General features: G+C 35.4%; 1 protein-coding gene across 1 annotated transcript in view; it reads left to right on the forward strand.

Annotated features, from left to right (window-relative positions):
* CNTN5 (contactin 5) overlaps positions 1 to 19571 on the forward strand; it is a 1273287-nt gene that overhangs the window by 528946 nt on the left and 724770 nt on the right.

A 19571-nucleotide genomic window follows, 5' to 3' on the forward strand; every position in this document is an offset into this window, starting at 1 on the left:
TATCAATTTTGTCTCTTTTCAAAGGACCAGCTCTTGCTTTCATTGACCTTTTGTATTGCTTTTTTAGTCTCTTTTTTTTTTTTTTCAATCACTGCTCTGATCTATAATATTTCCTTCCTTCTACTCACTTAGTGCTTTTTTCACTCTTTTTGTTCTGGTTTCTTTAAGTGTAAGGATACGTTGTTTATTTGAGATTTTTCTTATTTTCCTTGTTTTTTGTTTGTTTGTTTGTTTGGCTAGACCTGTATTGATAAGAATTTTCCTCTTAGGACCGTTTGTGCTGTGTCACATTGATTTTGGATGCTTGTGTTTTCATTTTCATTTGTCTCAAGGTATTCAAGGTATGTTTTGATTTCTTCTTCATTTCATTGTTTACCCATTCATTATTTAGTAGCATGTTATTCATTCTCTATGTGTTTGTGTGTTTTTCAGTTTTTTATCTTGTAATTGATTTTTAGTTTCATACCATTGTGGTGAGAATAAATGATTTCAATATTGTTAAATTTACTGAGACTTGTTTTATTGCCTAACATGTAGTCTATCTTGGAAAATATTGTGTGTACACTTATAAAGAATGTATATTCTGCTTTTTTGGTGTGAAATGCTCTAAAAATTTCAGTTAAATCCATCTTGTCTAGGGTGTCATGTAAAGTCACTGTTACCTTGTTGATTTTTTTTTTTTACTGGAAGATCTATCCATTATGGGATCAATGGGGTATTAAAGTCCCCTACTATGATTGTATTATTGTTTGTCTCTCCCTGTATTTTGGTCAATATTTGCTTTATATATTTAGGTGCTCCTATATTGAGCTTATAAGTGTTTATAAAGATTATATCTTCTTGTCAAATTGATCTCTTTATCATGTAATGTCCCTTTTTGTATCTTATTATAGCCTTTGTTTTAAATTCTATTTTGTCTTATAGAAGTATTACTACTCGAGATTTTTTTTTTCATTTCCATTTGCATAAAATATCTTTTTCCATCCCTTTACTTCCAGTCTGTGTGTATCTTTCAGTTTGAATTGGGTCTCTTGTGGATAGCATGTATACATGAGTCATATTCTTATCCATTCAGCTACACTATATCTTTTGATGGAGCATTTAATCCATTTACATTTAAAGTGATTATTGATATTTATTGCAATTTTATCATTTTCATTTGTTTTATCGTTTTTCTTCATCTTAAAGAAATCCCTTTAACATTTCTTATAATACTTGGTGTTGATGCATTCTTTTAGCTTTTCTAGTCTGAGAAGCTTTTTGTCTTTTTTTTCCGTTTTAAATGATAGCCTTGCTTGGTAGAGTAGTCTTGGTTCAGCTCCTTGATTTTTATCTCTTTGCATACTTTTGTGCTAATCCCTAAGGCCTGCAAAATTTATGCAAAGTTGAGAATTCAGCTAACAATCTTAATGGGAGCTCCCTTGTAGGTAACTAGTTGTCTTTCTCTTGCTGCTTTTAGGATTCTTTCTTTGTCTTTAACCTTTGCCATTTTAATTATAATTTGTCTTAATGTGTGGCTATTTGAGTTGATCTTGTTTGTGATTCTCTGATCTTCCTGGATGTGTGTATCTATTTCCTTCACCAAGATAGGGAAGTTTTCAGTCATTATTTCTTCAAATAATTTCTCAATCCCTTGCCTTTTCTCTTCTTCTTGTGGCACCACAAAGATGCATGTTTTCATAAGCTTGATATTGTAGCAGATGTCTCTTAAACTATACTTATTTTTACTTACTTAATTAATTAATTAATTAATGTATTTATTTATTTGTTTGTTTATTTATTTATTACTGTTCTGATTGGATATTTTCTGCTACCTTGTCTTCCAAATCACTGATTTGCTCCTCTGCTTCTTCTTGTCTCCTGGTGATTTCTTTTAATGCATTATTCTTCATTTTAATTATTATATTCTTCACTTCTGACTGGTTCTTTTTATGGCTTCTATGTCCTTTTTGATGATTGCTCTCTCTTTGTTGAAATTCTCACTAAGTTCCTTGAGCATCTTTATAACCTTGAACTCTGTATCTAGTAGGTTGCTTGCATCTATTTCATTTAGTTCTTTTTCTGGAGTTTTCTCCTTTCTGTTGGGGCACATTTGTTTGCTTCCAGATTTTGGCTGCCTCTCTGTGTTTGTTTCTATGTATTAGGGAGATCTGCTATACCTCCCAGTCTTGTCCAGGTGGCCTGATGTAGTAGGTGCCCTGAGAGGCCCAGTGACAGTCTACCTGGTGACCTGTGCCAAGTGCTTGAGGAGTGTCCTTTGTCTGAATTGTGTGTGCCCTTGTTGATTGTGTGTTGAGTTTTGATTGCTATTGGAATGTCAGTTGGGACTGATCCTCAGGCTGACTGGCTGTGGGGTTTGGCTACATCCACTGCTTATGGGCTGCTATGTGGGGGGCTTAGCTCATTTAGGCTCCCCCAGGGGATTCACCCCAGGGGCTCTGTTGCCTGATGATACCCCCCTTTGTGTATGCCACTTGTGGGGCTAATTGGGTGGTGTTGTGCTATAGTCTGAAACTACCCCCTGGGTAATTTGGTTCTGGCACCTCTTAGGAGGGACTCCAGTGCAGGCCAATATCAGCCACTGCCTGTGACCTGCTGTGGACTACCTGATAGGAGCTACAAAGTGATCCACGGTTGGTGCTGCCTGTGCTGTACCTGGGTGTGCATGGGAAAAGCCACTCTTCAAAGTGTGGATGGCTGCCATCTGGGGCCTGGGGTAGCTCCGCAAAAAGCTCTAGGCCCCCTGAGACCTGCTGCAGTCTGCCAGCTCCTGTAAGTCTTAGTGGCTCATAGAGCCTAGGGCAATATGTAAGTTGGGTGAGGCATAGTCTCAGGGAGTCACCAGGATGGAACGAGTGGTGTTCACTAGGTCAATGTAGATTCTGATTTGGTGCCAGTGCTGTATCTGGAGCTACTTCACAAAAATAGGTCAGCCGCCACCTGCCTGGGGCCCACAGATCCCCAAGAAAGAGTGCAGCATGGGTGGGGCTGGCAGCTGGCTCAAAAATGCCTCTGGCATTGCCTGAGTTGGTGTGGATGGAATCCCAGCAAGTCACCAGTGTGGAGCAAATGGAGTTCCAGGCCAGTGCACATTCAGTGTTGGCCATGTTGGGGAAGGCTTTACACAGGAAAGATGGCACCCACCTGGAGGCTACACAGGAAGAGGATTCTACACAGAGAAAATGGAGACCATTCCTCCAGTCTGTGACCTGCAGCCACACAAGTCAGTCCTTCCCTGTATGTCTCTGACATCTCCCGACTCAATGTCCCTTCACCGAAACTCAGGCTGAGTGCCTGGGAGTGAGTTGGTCTGTGTTCCTGCTCTTTAAGTAGATACCTGGGTTTCATATAGCCTTCTATCTCATTAAGATGGTTGTAATCTCCACTTTTTCACAGACAGATGTTGTAGGGGCTCTGGTTCCTAGCACTGGTACTCCAAGCTGGGGAGTTCAGAGTGAGACTGGGGTCCCTCTTTCCTCCAGGGGAAACCTCCATGGCTAAGATATCTCTCCTGATTCTCAAACTCCACATGCAGGTGTAAGGCCAGCCCATTTACATCTTTGTCTCTCCTTCCAGTCATGACGTGGCTTCTTCTTTGTAGGACTTTTGTTCAGCTAGACCTCAGACAGTTATCTAGGTTTATTGTTCTATAATTTAGTTGCAATTTTAATGTGGTGACAGGAAGAAGCAAGCACAGTGTTTATCTACTCCGCCATCTTGGATCTATCTCTATATTCTAGAAGTTTTGATTATCTTTTAAGTATCTGCTAAGTACAAGCTATTATTCCCAAGGAGCTTTTAATGCACACATGAAAAAATAATTAATTATACAAAGCTACAACTGATGTGATCAATACATGGTTGAGATAAGTAGTATAGGAGTTTTGAGGGAACTCAGGTTTAAAATTTGCAGAATTTACTTTAAATGAAGGTGATCTGGGGCCATTTAAAGGATGAATAAACTTGCATGAGGTGAGAGAGTTTATTCCTGAGTTGGCATCAGGAGAAGTAAGGGAGGAGCTACGAGATAAAACAAGGTTGAGGGAATGCCATGACCTATTAGAGTAGAGTCATGGGCCCACTTTAAGAGAGTGAAAGGGAAAATATGGTTTTAGTATCCAGGAAAAGAACAAATGAAGTCAACAGAGACTTGAGCGTGGATTTCTTATAAGAAACAAAGTGACTAACTTGTTTTTTTCTTTCTGTCTTTTGTTTGTTTTGTTTTTTTGTTTTTTGTTTTTGAAGAAATATCTTCTATATAGAGTAGAAAGAGGGTGGTTCATAACTTTGTTTATTCTGAAAGGCAGAAGAAAACCACTGGCATGAAAAAAAAGAAAGAATTTACCTTAACTATATTAAAGCAAGAATACTTTTTAAAGACGTTATACTTTTTCTATTTATTTATTTATTTATTTATTTATTTATTTATTTATTTTTAATTTAATGGGGTGACAATTGTTAGTAAAATTACATAGATTTCAGGTGTACAATTCTGTATTACATTATCTATAAATCCCATTGTGTGTTCACCACCGAGAGTCAGTTCTCCTTCCATCACCATATATTTGATCCCCCTTATCCTCATCTCCCACCCCCCACCCCCCTTACTCTCTGATCTCTCTGGTAACCACTAAACTATCGTCTGTGTCTATGAGTTTTTGTTTCTCATTTGTTTGTCTTGTTCTTTTGTTGTTTTGGGTTTATATACCACATATCAGTGAAATCATATGGTTCTCTGCTTTTTCTTTCTGACTTATTTCGTTTAGCATCATACTCTCAAGATCCATCCATGTTGTCACAAATGTTCCTATATCATCTTTTCTTACCACTGAATAGTATTCCATTGTCTATATGTATACCACAACTTCTTTATCCATTCATCTATAGAAGGACATTTTGGTTGTTTCCATGTCTTGTCCACTGTAAACAAAGCTGCAATGAACATTGGAGCACACGTGTCTTTATGGATAAATGTTCTCAGATTTTTTGGGTAGATACCCATTATACTTTTTCTTTTTGTATTTTTAATATAAATAACATTTTTCCTGTGAGGTGAAGACTTAGTTCAGCTCATTAGATTTGCAAGTAAAACAAAGATACCTTCAGATGCTTCAGGTGCACTGTAAGGCTACATTAGAGCTTGTCAGTCTCCTAATACTCAGAATAATTTCTGGTCCTGTTATGCCAATAACTTGATTTAATAATAAGAAACAAAAATATATAAAATAAAGAAATGTGGTAAAAGAAGAAAAGACATAATAGTGTGGTTTCCTTTCAAATGCTTCATAATAGAGCTCTTCCCACTGACTTATATATGTATAAGACCAACACCTGCCATCCCCTGTGAGGTCTCTTTTGATACTTAGAACTGACCAAAATACCTCATTCAATTCATTAGATGACTTCATTTCAGAAATCATGCTTTTTAGTGAAATCTGAAAGCATAGAAGTACGGAACTGGCTTTACAAAAAGATGAAATGGTTTATGCAAGAATAGCTCAAAAGGAATGCAGAGGTTTCTGGATTGCTTGTGGCTTCAGCAAAAAAATGATGCATAGATAGTTTGAGGGTATATTTCTTTAGATTAGAGCTCATCAACAAGTGAGAAACTTCAGCAAATTTCTTTCAAGTCATGATCACTGATTCTTAGAAATACAATGATAATATTTTAGGCAAATCAATGAACATTTATTTATCACTGACTATGTATAAGTCATGGCATCATATATAGTAAAGTAAAGATTTGTATATGCTATTGTTTCTTCAAAAAAGATACCTACGTATCCATCATGATTACATCATTCCCATTCCAAAATGAACTTGATGTTGCATGAATCCACATCCTGTAAAATTCAGCCAACATAGAGAGAAACACACTGCTGCTTCAATTTCTATTTCCAAGGTCATGAAACTCTACTGGTGTTGTAGTCACAGAGAAAAACCTTCATACCATTTTTACAATTGGATCCAATTAAACAAATAGGCTGTGCATTTGTAATTAAGCACGTGCATGAAAAGCCCAAAGTACCTATGAGCTCATTGTAAACCTGTTAACATTTCAAGTGTCTCTTAAGTGTATTGCCCTTTTAACTAAGAATAAAGCCACATGTCTCCCCTGCGAAGGCTGGTATGTCTGAAATAGCTGATAGTTTTCTTTCCAGCTAACTGCCTCTCCTGCTCGCTGGTTTATCTATTGATTATACTTAACTTATGATTGCTTTGCTCCAAGAATTATAATTTGTGTAACATTTATTCAGTGGAGCCGATGCCCCTGACCCTTACGGTTTCCTGGGATGGCTTCTGACTGACCTTATATTCCTTTCAAGAAAGTACCAGGGTACGTGCACAAGGGACCTGACTACTGTTCCTACTTTAAATATCCTTCCAACTACTTTACGCAACAGCTGTCTTAAAATCAATTATATCATGCCTTTAAAATACAAAAATAAGTTTTGATCAGTTGTAACAAATGCAAAAGAATGTGGAGTAAAAATCCCAAGACATCTAGTCTCTTTTTCTACATTTCATACAAAAGTAATAAAGTAAATAGGAACAAAAAAATTAAAAACCAAGACTTTCCATTTTCACTGAAATTAGAAGGCATATATCATTCACAGACTGGCCTGCCAAGAGCAGGTATGACTCTCACGAAAGCCATGTGAATTGAAGTGCAACAGAAGCTTAGAAAGGGGAAGTGACCAGAATGACAGCATAATTGCCCAGGAAATGCCAGTAAAAATACACTTTCATGATGGCATAATACATACCCAAAGTTCGAAAATCCCATAGTTTGCATCAAAGAAGATCTTCAGGATTTAGGGAGCACAGGTAGAGATCAAGCAGAAGGTACATAGGAAGAAGGTACAACAAAGATTCACAGAGTGACAAGCAGCCCAGAGGTACAGATTGCGGAAATGGCAACAACATATGCATTCCTCAAGGAAACTCCTCCAAATAACTGGGCCAGGAAATTCAACTAAATCTTTGATGAGCATTATATAAGAAGTTGAAAAAGAATCAGTGCAAAAATACTAAAGACAAAATGCTAGAATAATGATGCCATGAAACAGAAAATTCAAACCAAACATTTCACCACAACCTAGAACTGGTAACAAAACAATTGCATCTGTGAAAGAATACAAAAGGTTTTGAAATGCAAGAGCACAGGGAAAAAATGGTGAGGCAATAGCAGTTTATTAAAATGAACTTATAGAACTCAGTATAGGAGAAAAATTTAAAAACAATAAAAAAGAACAAGAACAATGTAGAAACCACCGTAATTACCATGAAATATAGACATTGAAAGGGAAATACAAATAACAAAGTAAAATAGGATTAAAAATGTTAATCACATAAACAAAGATAGTCAATATTTACATAATTGAAATTTCCTATAAAGACAAAAGCAAAATACTTAACTATATTTAAAAATCACTAGAGGAGTATCAGATGTTTAATAAAAGCATTATGTAATTTTCCTGGATTTTGTGGTGTTGGTATCTGTCAGTCTTCATGCATTTGCAATGTGTTGTAGCATTTTTCTCTGACTACATAAACTTTCACTTTGTACCTAATTCTGTATTTATAATTGTATATTATTTTTCAAAAGAAAGACCCAAAATTGTATGAGCTCCAGTTTCACTTGCCCCTGTATAGTTATACTGACCCCACCCCTTGGAAAAATATAAATATTAAAGGCACATTTTTCATCATTTCTAATAATTATTTTGAAAGCAGTCTGTAATGAAAAACTGTAGGCTACTGACAGTCTAATTTCACCAGGTAACATTATTTTGTCACTTTAGCATGAAACCAGGAAGGAAAGGCCACATTTTATGGCAATGATTATTTTTCTTTCATTGATTCACATAATATTTATTGAAGGCCTGCTATGTAACATAGCTTTAAACTAGGCTGTGTGCAAGAAATGAGGAGCCAAATTAGCCGTGGCCATGAACCTCATGGCACTTACCCTCAGATAGGAAGTTGGAATCAAAAGAATAATTATAAGGTTTGATATTTAACTGGGATACCCACCAATAAGGATACACTGGTTGATACTCACATACCAATTGGTAAACTGGATAAATCGTTGCTTTTCCCAGGGTACTGCCTCTTCCACCCCTGCCAGCAGCATTAATACCAGGTACAGAACTGGTTCTCTAGTACCTCACTCCAGTTTTACCAACTTCTATTTGGGATGATCAGTGCCAATATCACTCAGTCCCCCCAGAATTCTAGCTCCTAGGCTCTGTCATTAGATCTAAGGGAAGCAAAGGAAGATAGACATTCTATTCCTGGGTCTCCTGCCTTTCTCCAAGGAATGGTGGAGGGGGGTCATCCCAGGAGCAGACTGGTGCCTGTCAGCCTAAAAGCGAGCACTGATCCACCCATCTACATACACCCAGGCCAGTGTAGTAGGGTCACAGCACAAAAGATAACCCTGGTCACTGGTGAGGGCACTGGAACCCCAACGGCCAAAAGTCAGAGCTCATGTAGCCCCAAATATCTGTGGCCAGTTATTGACAGGCAGAACTCTCACTCCTCCTTTTATTGCAGGAAAACTACAGCTTCCTTAGATTATTAGCTTTGAGATAATGGGAGCGACTGAGGATCTAGGCAGCACTTCAGGCTCTGTGCACATTGAAAGAGTTCCCTGAGGTTTGATTTAGAGGAGATTAGAACTGGGGATGCTGAGACATCCCCGTCTTCACCGTCTCAATTACTTTCTACCTTTTAATGTAACAAGTTAAAAACCAATCAAATGCCTGCCTTCATGGCCAATAGAAAAATAAATTTGTAAGTGTAAATGAGACTAACTGCCACACTGCTCTACCTCACAGATCTGTCCTTAAGGATCAGGCTGATGTTCCAATAAGTGATGTTTTAACTTAGTCACTGACAGATATAGATATTGAATATATGTATTTTAATTTCATATAGTATTATACGGGCTAAATAAAAATTAAATGTATTTGCTATCAATTCAGCAGTCACTTAGAAGATTTAGTACCATGCATATTATCATTGATATATAGAGAAATTATTTATTGATATTGTCATCTAATAACTATCATTTTAGTGAAATGTTCATTCAAAGAGTTTTATATTATTTCAAAACATGACTTAGAAGGAACTTTACTTAGTGCATGACATCTGGTTTATAGAAAAGATCACAAACATGCTTTCTAAAAATCAGCAAATAATTTGGGCATGGTTAGAATAATTTGATGAACAATTTGTGCTACAAATTGTCACTTATAAATAGTAGTTTAGAAACAAATACACACATGTACACATATATGTGTATTAGTTTATTTACAGTATGAGGAACATGTTTGAATATTTACATGTTAATTATATATTGTTTTACATTACTGTCAAAGTTACCACATAATTGGACTATCATTCTAGTAATCACACTGACAAATGTCTAATACCAGATTGGGATTACCATTCCTGTGGGAAGGAGTACAGTTCTATGATCACGTGATAGAGTAATCTTTGCCATCTGTGGTGACCTGGGAGGGCTTTTCTGAGTAATGATAAGTCAACTACAATACAAGGATGAGTAAAAATAAGAGCATTGCAAATTTAAGTAAGACGTGCAAAAGGTAATATTTTGAAAGGCAGCCAACTTTATGTTAAGGGACGCTGAAAGAAGTCTAGCGTTCTGGAGTGAATGAGAGAAAGACTGTTGAGACCTGGGAAGTAGTTGGAGTAGACCGTCACAGGCCACAATAGTGACTATTTTCCACACCAATGCAGAAGGCATTAAAAGGATTTTATGAGTTTGGTGATGTGAGCATATTTGAATTTTGTACATCTTATCCTGGCTGTAGTGTGAACAACAAACTGGAAGGAGACAAGTGGCAATAATGGAATATCAGATATTAGGAACTTTTAGTGGTCCAGGCAAAAGAGAATGCTAGCTAAGTGTAGGCTGTTATTGCAGCAATGGAGTCACAGACTAACATGAGGAAAACTTTGTAGGAATTATAAATATGTTGGATATGGAGGGTGAGAGAAGGCAACAGAGTAGGAAAATTCAAGTTCAGCCTTAACTTTGTGAATATTGAACCACATGTTAATCCCATTTCCTCCCTTTTGACACTATAGAAGGAAAAACAGATATATAGTGTTGTTGCTAAAATCTACTTTGGATTGCATTAGAATCACACAGGGAGCTCCACTCTCAGAGATTCTGATTCAATTGGTCTGGCATAGGGCCTGGGAATAGGAATGTCTCCAAAGTTCCCCAGATGATTCTAAGGTACAGCTAGATTAAGAACCACTGGTCTAGTGAAAAGTAAAGTTGGCTGAACTATAAAGTTGTAATAGAAATGAAATAGGAAGCAAATTTGATATATTTTACAGGCAATGAGAAATATTATAAATGTTTTGCAAAAATCTCTCTCTCTTGCTTTCACTCCCTCCTACGCCCAACCTCTCTAGATTATGTTCACTATTCCTTTGGAATAAAAACCTTTCCAGATGTGGTAGACAGAATTAAACCCACTAGGTATTGTGTGCATTTTACAGTTGTTTTTAATTCACTAAAATCATGCTTCGTATTTGATAACTTTTTATTTGTCCCCTTTTTTTCCCTTCATAATGTAAAAGAAAAAAAATCACTCAAGTGAATTCTAGTTAGGGCAGTTTTTGTATACTTGTGTGTTGGTAGTGTCAGTTACTGAACCTTTCAAAAATAATAGTATTGGCCACACTCTAAGCTAAGTTATAGATCAGATTGTTTGTGGGAACGGGGAAGTACATATATGTGAGGGACAGAGAGAGTGAGAGATTGAGAGAATCTAAATGTATTATTTTATTGGTAAGAATTTAACTAGGGTGATTCTCATCTTTCTTTTAGCCTCAGAAGCTTAGTATTTAAAAGTGGCATTTATTCTGGTAATGATGTGCTTATTCAGCTAATGATGGGATTTATTAATTTATACTCTGTATTTTGGGGGCATTATTTGAATAGGTACAATACACTATCAGCCTTCAAATAATAAACAACTCTTTTTACTGGAATTGATAACCAGTTATGATTAGCCTTAAATATCAACGTTCCTTTCAGCAAATATTTACGAATTTTAAAATCTGTAACAATAAATATGTAAATATAACGTATCCCATAACAGCTGAAAATACAGCTCCCTGTCCTGGAGATGTTAAGATACATAAGTTACATTCTCTGCTCTCAGGAATCTTAAAAATAAAGACAAACTGGGAAATAAATAAAGTAGATAAAATATTAAATTTATAACTTGGAAAATCTGCAGATAACCAGTACAACCTTGTGCTTCCTCTTGTAAGGATATGAACCAGAAAAACGCAGCAAGAAGAACCTCATAATTTAGGAAACTTTTTCTCCCTCCCACATGGAAGAGAAAAACTGCAGGATATGTTACTAATAGCTAGTGAGTTCTAAGCGTTGGAATAATTGCTTTTTATATATGAGATCATTAATACCCATAAGAACTCTTTGGAGATGATATTATTATAAGTTCTATTTTACAAATGAGAAAAATAAGGCTTAAAGAATCACTGTTCAATAGAAATATAAAGTGAACTAAAAACACAAGCCAGGTGTGTAATTTTAAATGTTCTAGTAGTCACATTTTTTAAAGTAAAAGAAGCAAGTAAAATTAATGGTAATTAAACATAATACAATTCAGTATCTATAATCCTAAATATAATTATTTCAACATATAATTAATATAAAAAATTACTGCAATTTTTTCGTATGGTCTTTGAAATCTGATCTGTATTATACCCTGATAGAATATTTCAATATGTACTAACCACATTTCAAATACTCAGTAGCTACATGTAGCTAGTGGCTACCCCAGCATCAGACTTAGACATTTTAAGTAAGTTCTCCAGGGTTTAGTTACCAGAAAAGAGTGGAGTTGAAATCCAAACCTTGGTGGTCTAACCCCACAGCATGAGCTCTTCAATGCTATCCTGTGATGCTTAAGAAGGTGTGATCCTAGATTCCCTTGTCTAACTTGAGATGGTTTTATTAATACAGGATTTTCAAAGAAGATTCAAAGAATTATATGTATGTTTAATCACCCAAGGAAAAAAATGGTCTTAAAGAGGTTAAATCAAATCCTGAAGGGTTCACAATTCGTTGATACTGTAATAGATATTGAAGCCACATCTATCCAGCTTCAAATCTCATTATTTCAACTATTTCAAAACCAGAAATAACTAGACTCAGTGAAGAAGGATTCCAAAAGTAATCGGGCTCCGAGTGGACATAAAATATGACAATTATAAACAAAGCTGGATGTTCTTATGATCAAGCACTCTTCTTTTATTTTTTTTTAATTGTCTATGCCTTTTTATTGTCTTTCAGCATAAAACATATTCACTACGACCGCTGCAATGACAAAAACATTCAATTAATAGCTCTTTGCCTATGGGGCTCATGTTGTCCTAGGTTTTCTATTGACAAGTAGCTATAAGAGGTGTGTGACTGAGCATCTAAGAAGCATACCCAGTATCTAAATTACACACGTCTGTTAGGAATACATTACCCCACGGACATGATGCTTCAGTAATGAGACAGCATTCTGGGAAATACCGGAGGTAGCCTCAGGCAACAGGAAGTGAGCGGATACCTTAATGCTTTATCATTAGTGGCCTAGAAGATTTCATGTTATGGTGTCTTGGGTTTTAAATTAAATGTCAAATATAATTTGCCACTGAAAATGTGAAGTGTGGAACTGCCCTTAGAGACTTTCAGAACTCAGTCCTCTAATTGGTGGCTGCCTAATACTGAGTGAAAACAGTTAGAGATCATTATTTGGTGAATTGTCACACCAGTCTGCAGTAATGTGTGGATTTTTACCTCTTACACTTTGAAGCTGTAGTAAATTCTTGAGACAGTACTTAAAATGTGCAGCGTTCAATGTAATATCAAATAGAGTAGAAGTGATATACTTTTCCCTTTGGGATCATGCTACCATTTATGCCCTGATCTCTTTGACACTTAATCTATAACATAAGGAAATTTGTGAAAGAAACTAAAGCAGCACATATTCCACGTATAGTAGTTTATTTGTTTATATTTTTCCCACTGACAAGGGCCTGTATTAATAATAGGACTACTAATAGGATTTCCAATCCACTTTAATGTCTTAGCATTATATCTTTCTGACAGATCTGTATATTAGTGCTAATTATGTGGTAGGTTTAAGTCTAAAAACGCAGCCTTAAATACAAAGACATCATTTTTATTGCCGGTTTTAATTAGAAACTTAGAAAACACGTACAGTTAAATATGCCCATAAAAATAGTAGATATATTCCTATAATACTAGTCAATTTGTTGCACTATTAATATCATCCAGTGTGGCAGTTTTAAAAACATATTGGAGTGATTCAAATAGAAAATGGCTAAGAATAAACTTACCAGCAGTTAAACCACCATAACTATTTTAGAACAGTGAGTGCGGCCGTCAGTCTCCAGCAACAGCTCTTGTGCTTTACAGTCACATTGTAAAGTTAACTGTTTGCTTATCTCGTTGTACCCCTTGTTTCTAAGAACAAGTAATCTTGATCTAAAAGTACACAGCTTCAGAATACAATTAATTTGACTTCAGATATTTATAGTTGCAAACATAATTATTAAAGGGAATATTCTCATGTGTCTAAATTTTCCTAATGTCCAGGAAGTAATGTAGTTTACTTTCAGAAACATGCTGTTTGGGAAGTCTCCTGCCTTGAGTAGGTAAACCCCGATTCACCCGAAAGAATACTTTTACGGTGTCTTGTGGGCCGTGGGGAAGGCCACACATACTGGGGCACAGGTGCCAGGCAGCAAACTTAACTGATTGGATGTCAGGATGTGGTGTACAGCCGGAATCACTCTCCTCTTTCCTTTAAACCTCGGCTAGGGATCATTCTTTTTTTCCTTTAACCCCAATTTCTGAATATAATAATGACAGATTCCCATATGTGCTTTCCTTTCAAAACACTGCTGCATTCATAATTATATTTAATTCTGTCAACAACCTTATGAGGTAGGGTATTATAATGCCACTTAAAAGGTGAAAAATGTCTCATGACTTGTCCAGTGCTATAGTACCTGCAATAAAAGAGCATTATGACAAATGATAGTTTTATTCATAGATAACTTGAACTGCATACCAGGACTAGTCTAAATGATCATGCATTCTAAACTGTTAAATTTGAAATTAAGGTTTATATTGTTTTAGTTCATTGCAAAATAAAACAATTTTATGTTGTGAGTTAAGATGTAAATATTATTATGAGACTGGTTATGACATATCTTTCATTTATATAAAAGGAAACTAAGTGTCGGAGTGGTTACATGTTTTGAACAATATCACACCCCTAACTAAGGTTTAAAACTGATGCCTGTTCTTTCAAAAATCTCATGTTCTTTCCATAATATTACAAACGCCTCCCATGGTATAGTCACTTTAGCGAAAGTATTGAAAACTTTCTAAACTCTTCCAAGCACTTTGCTGGGTGCCTGGAAAGCGAGTATAGATAAGATATGGCTTATACCTTCAAGGTGTTCATAAGTTTAGATCAGCAGAGAAACTCATAGTTGCTAGGCTGTTATAGGTAAGAACTGTGATATAAACAAAGTATTACAAAAACACAACAAGGTGTTAGATTCATGTGGAGCTCAAGGAAAAAAATTTTGAAGGATACAAAACTTGAAATGTAGAAAATAAATCATCACTTATCAGTCTAAGGAGATCTAATGGAAGTTTAGTCATGGGAAGGAACACGGCCAAAGAAGAAGCATAGTAAGCTAGGAAAGGACAAGTAATGCTTTGTGACTATAAGCAACCGTGACACAGACGCTGTGGTTTATCTTGCTCCCTAATAAATCAACGCTGCCGAGCACGGAACCTAGTATATGATAAATGCTCAGGTGTCCAATGCGAAATTAATGGAAATCGGGGGTGTATGTGGGAAATATATAACCAATCACACATACTGATCTTAAATACGGTTGCAACAAACAAAAGAGTCTCAAAGCACATGAAACAAACATTAATACAAGCAAAAGGAGAAATAGACTAATGCATAGTTAGAGTTGGAGATTTCAACACTTCAGTCTCAGCAGGGATAGAAAAGAGTTGAACAACATGATCAACTAACACAACATAATTGACAATTTTAGAACACTTCAACCAACAACAGCAGAATATATGTTCTTTGCAATGACCCATAAAACATTCATCAGGACAGAAAATATCATGGGTCATAAAACCAAACTTCCCCAAATTTAAAAAATTTAAATAATCCAGAGAATCTTATCTGATGATAATGGAATCAAACTAGAAATCAATACAGACAGACAGCAGCAAAATCTTTAAACCCTTGGACATTGATCAACACACTTAATAATCAATGTGTAAAAGAAAAAGTCTAAAGGAAATAAAAAGTACATAAAATCAGTACTAAGAGGGAAATTTATGGCAATAAATAATTATGTTAGAAAAGAGAAAAATCTCAGAAAATAGTCTAAGTCCCTATGTCAAGAAGCTAGAAAAATAAGAGAAAGTTGCACTTAAACAGAAGGAAAGAAATAACAAAAATAAGAAAATAAATCAATAAAACTAAAAACAGAGAAACAATAGAAATACATCAATAAAAGAAAAAGTTGATTTCTAAATAAATTAATTAATTTAATTAAATCAATAAACCTCTAGCAACACTGACAAAGATAAAAAGAGGACAGCACAAATCACTAATGTAAGGAGCAAAATAGGAGATATCACAATAGATCCAGCAGCAATTAAATATTAATAAAAGAATACCACAAACTTTACATTTATAAGTTACACAACAAGAAAAAATTGACCAATTTCTCCAAAAACAAAAACTGCCAAAGCACAACCAAGATGGAATAGATAATTGGAATAATCCTATAGCTGTTAAAGACATTGAATTTGTAATTAAAAATTTCCCTCAAAATAATCTTCGGGTCAAGATTGTTGCACTATGAAGTTTTACCAAACATTTAAATAATTTACACCCACTTTACACATCTTTTCAAGAAAATAGAAAATGAGGGAAAGCTTCTGAGCTTATATGAGGTCAGTATTATCTCAATACAAAATCAGGCAAAAAAAGTAAAACAAAAAAGACCAAAACCAATGTCTTTTATAAAAATGCCAAAATTCTCAATAAAATATTAAGTTGAATTGAACAAGGTATAAAAATATATCATAATGCCTATTACAATCCCTGCAAAGTTTTCCTGTAGACATAGTCAAGCTTGCTCCAAAATTTATATGAAAAATCACAGGAGCTAGAATAGCAAAAAAACAACTTTGAAAAATAATAAAATGAGAATAATTACTCTTCTCAATAGTAAGTCTTAATATATAACTACAGTGATCAATACCATTTTTGATATTGGCAGAATGATAGACACAAAGATCAATGGAACCAAAAAACAGAATATAGAAATAGATCCACAAAAATATACCCAACTAATTTTTGACAAAGATGCTAAAGCAATTCAATGAGGAAGCATAACCTTTCCAACAAATAGTGCTGGAGTAATTGGAAATCCTTTGGGACTTAGGACAACATAAGGAGTCCTTAGACTTGACACCAAAATCACAATTCAAAAAGAGAAAAAAATAAAATAAATTGAACCTCATCAACATGGCTTTGGTCTGTAAGAGACACTGTAAAGACCAGTTACAGATTGGGAGAAATATTTGCAAACCATGTATCTGATAAAAGACCTGTATCTAGCTCATACAAAGGGCTTTCAAAACTCATCAGTAAATATTTAAACACACCAATTAGAAAATGAGTAAAACACATACAAGAACATTTTATGGAAAAGGGTATACAGATGGAAAATAAGCATATACAAAGTTGTTTGACATCATTACCCATTAAAGAAATGCAAATTAAAACCACAATGAGATATCAGAATAGCTAAAATGAAAAACAACATCACAGTTGGTAAGGATGTAGATATGTGGATCACTCAGCATTTCTGGAGAGACTATAAAAGGGAATGATCATTCCAGAAAATTATTTCGGTAGTTTTTTTTTTTTTTCCCTGTCTTAAAATGGATTTATCAGATCAGCCAGCAGTTGTGCTCTTACACATTAATCCCAAAGTAAAAGCTATGCTCACTTACAAACTTGTACAAAAATATTGATAGTAGTTTTATTTACAGTATTCAAAAGCCTGGAAACAACCCAAATGTTCTTCAATGAGTAAATAGTTAAATAAATTATGATAACTCCATATCATGGATTACAATTTAGCAATGAGAAGGATTATGTACATGCAACCTTGGATGAACCTGAGGGGAAGTACGCTGAGTGATAAGCCAATCTCACATGGTTACCTGCTCCGTGACTGCATTTATCTGACATTCTTGAAATAATGTAATTATAGAGGTGGAAAACAGAATACAGCCATGTCCTCGTTAATGTTCTGAGAAATGTGTTTTTAGGTGATTTCATCATTGTGAGAATATCATAGAGTATACTTGAAGAAACCTAGAGGGTATAGCTTACTACACACCTAGGCCATATGGTACAGCCTATTTCTCCCAGGTAGCAAGCCTATACAGCAGATTGTTGTACAAAACAGCACAAGATGAAATCAAGCACAGGAGAAAATGATGCAATCAAGAGACGTGGTGACCTGAGTTGTATAAGACTGCTTCCAGAGTTACACAGCATACTGTTACAGCAATTTTTTTTATATATAAGTGGAAAGAGTACACTCTAAAATAATGATAAAAAGTATAGGTTAGTAAATACATAAACTCGTAACAGAGTTGTTTGTTATCGTTATCAAGTATTATGTAGAGTAAATAATTGTATGTCCTATACTTTTATACGACTGGCAGCACAGTAGGTTTGTTTACACCAGCATCACCACAGACACATGGGTAATGCATTGCCCTGTGGCATTGGAATGGGTATAACATCCCTAAGAAATAGGAACTTTTCAGGTCCTTTATAGACTTACAGAAACACAATTACATGTGTGGTCCCCTGTTGACCAAAACATCCTTTATGGGGTGAGTGACAGTAGTGGTTTCCGGGGATTAGGCTTCAGAGGGAGAGGAATGGTGGAGGAGGCTGTAAGGGTAGCAGGAGGCAGCCTTGTGGTGACGCAACAGCTCTGCATCTTTACGAGGGTAGTAATGGCCTGAAACTGCACGTGTGATAAAATTGCATAGAACTACACGCACATAACCACAGACACACACACACACACACACACACACACACACACACACACACGAGTGCATGTAAAGTAATGCAGTCTGAATACACTCCACAGTTGTATCAATACCAAGTTCATGTTTTTCATACTGTCCTTTAGTTATGTAACATGCTCACATTAGGAGAAGAGGTAAAACTTGCATAGGACCTTCCTTTACTTTCCTTTTTTTTTCTTTTTTGCAACTACTACCTCTGAATCTGTAGTTATTTCAAAATAGTGTAGAAAAATCAATTGTAATATATGATGTACTACTTACTTTAGGTTATGAAATAGAACAATCGGCTTAATATATCTCTTCCGTAAATTTCTTGACTTCGCATGTATGAAAAATCAATTTAAGGATATCTTCCTTAAACAATCAAGTTACATTTTGTTGGCCAGTCAGAATGTATAAAAAGATGTAAATTATTATCAAACTTGAATGTGAAAAAGATCTTGATTTAATGCATTTTAAGGATGCGGAATAGCCCAGAGTTCTTATAAGTGTCTTAAATACTAACTAATGCTGTGAAAAAGTTACTGTTACATGACATGATTTTACACTTTCCAATTCTCTCAGTTACCAGATTATGATGAGCCAATTTTATTCATTTGTCCGAAAGTGAACTTCTGTTGGGCCCTTGGGATTCCTATCAGAGTGCTGTCCTAAATGGGCCATTAAGCTCATAGTCCTGACAAGTTCTAAGCACTTGTAAAAATTCTCACTTGAGTTATTTGGTGTTGAGGAGTATAATTAATTGAGGTACATCTTATCTTTCATAATTTACCTATACTTGCAGTTCTGTGAACTGTATTGAATGCTTGATTCTGAAACAAAATCTAAACATTAATAATTTTCTGAGATATTTAACTGACGTAAAGAAACAATGAGGGGAAACATAATGTTCCTTTTGGATTTTGAGACATTTTGTCTGTGAGGCTTGAAGGACTTAACAAAATCAGGTAACAATGCTGAAGGTGGAGAAGGGCCGGTGCCACGCTTCATGATACCCACTGAAGAAGCTGAGGCAGAGAGAGGCAGTTTACCAAGGAATTGGCCTTGTCCCGAATTTAGGATTTTTTTACTTTCTTTACTAGTCTCTATCAACTCGATCACATTGCTTCTCTAGAGTTACTGTGTGAAAAAATCAATAGTAGTCATCTGGATTACAGAGTGAGGTATCAAAAGATACCCTGCTCATTCCTGTAGCCTTTTTCATTCATTGAGATTCCTTTAAAAATTATTTGTCAACGACATAGAAGACTACACTTAACAGATTCTTTTCATATTGCTGGTAAAATTCCACCAGGGGAGCTGCCTA

Source organism: Rhinolophus ferrumequinum, chromosome 11 (genome assembly GCF_004115265.2).
Source record: "Rhinolophus ferrumequinum isolate MPI-CBG mRhiFer1 chromosome 11, mRhiFer1_v1.p, whole genome shotgun sequence".
In the NCBI taxonomy this organism is placed as follows: domain Eukaryota; kingdom Metazoa; phylum Chordata; class Mammalia; order Chiroptera; family Rhinolophidae; genus Rhinolophus; species Rhinolophus ferrumequinum.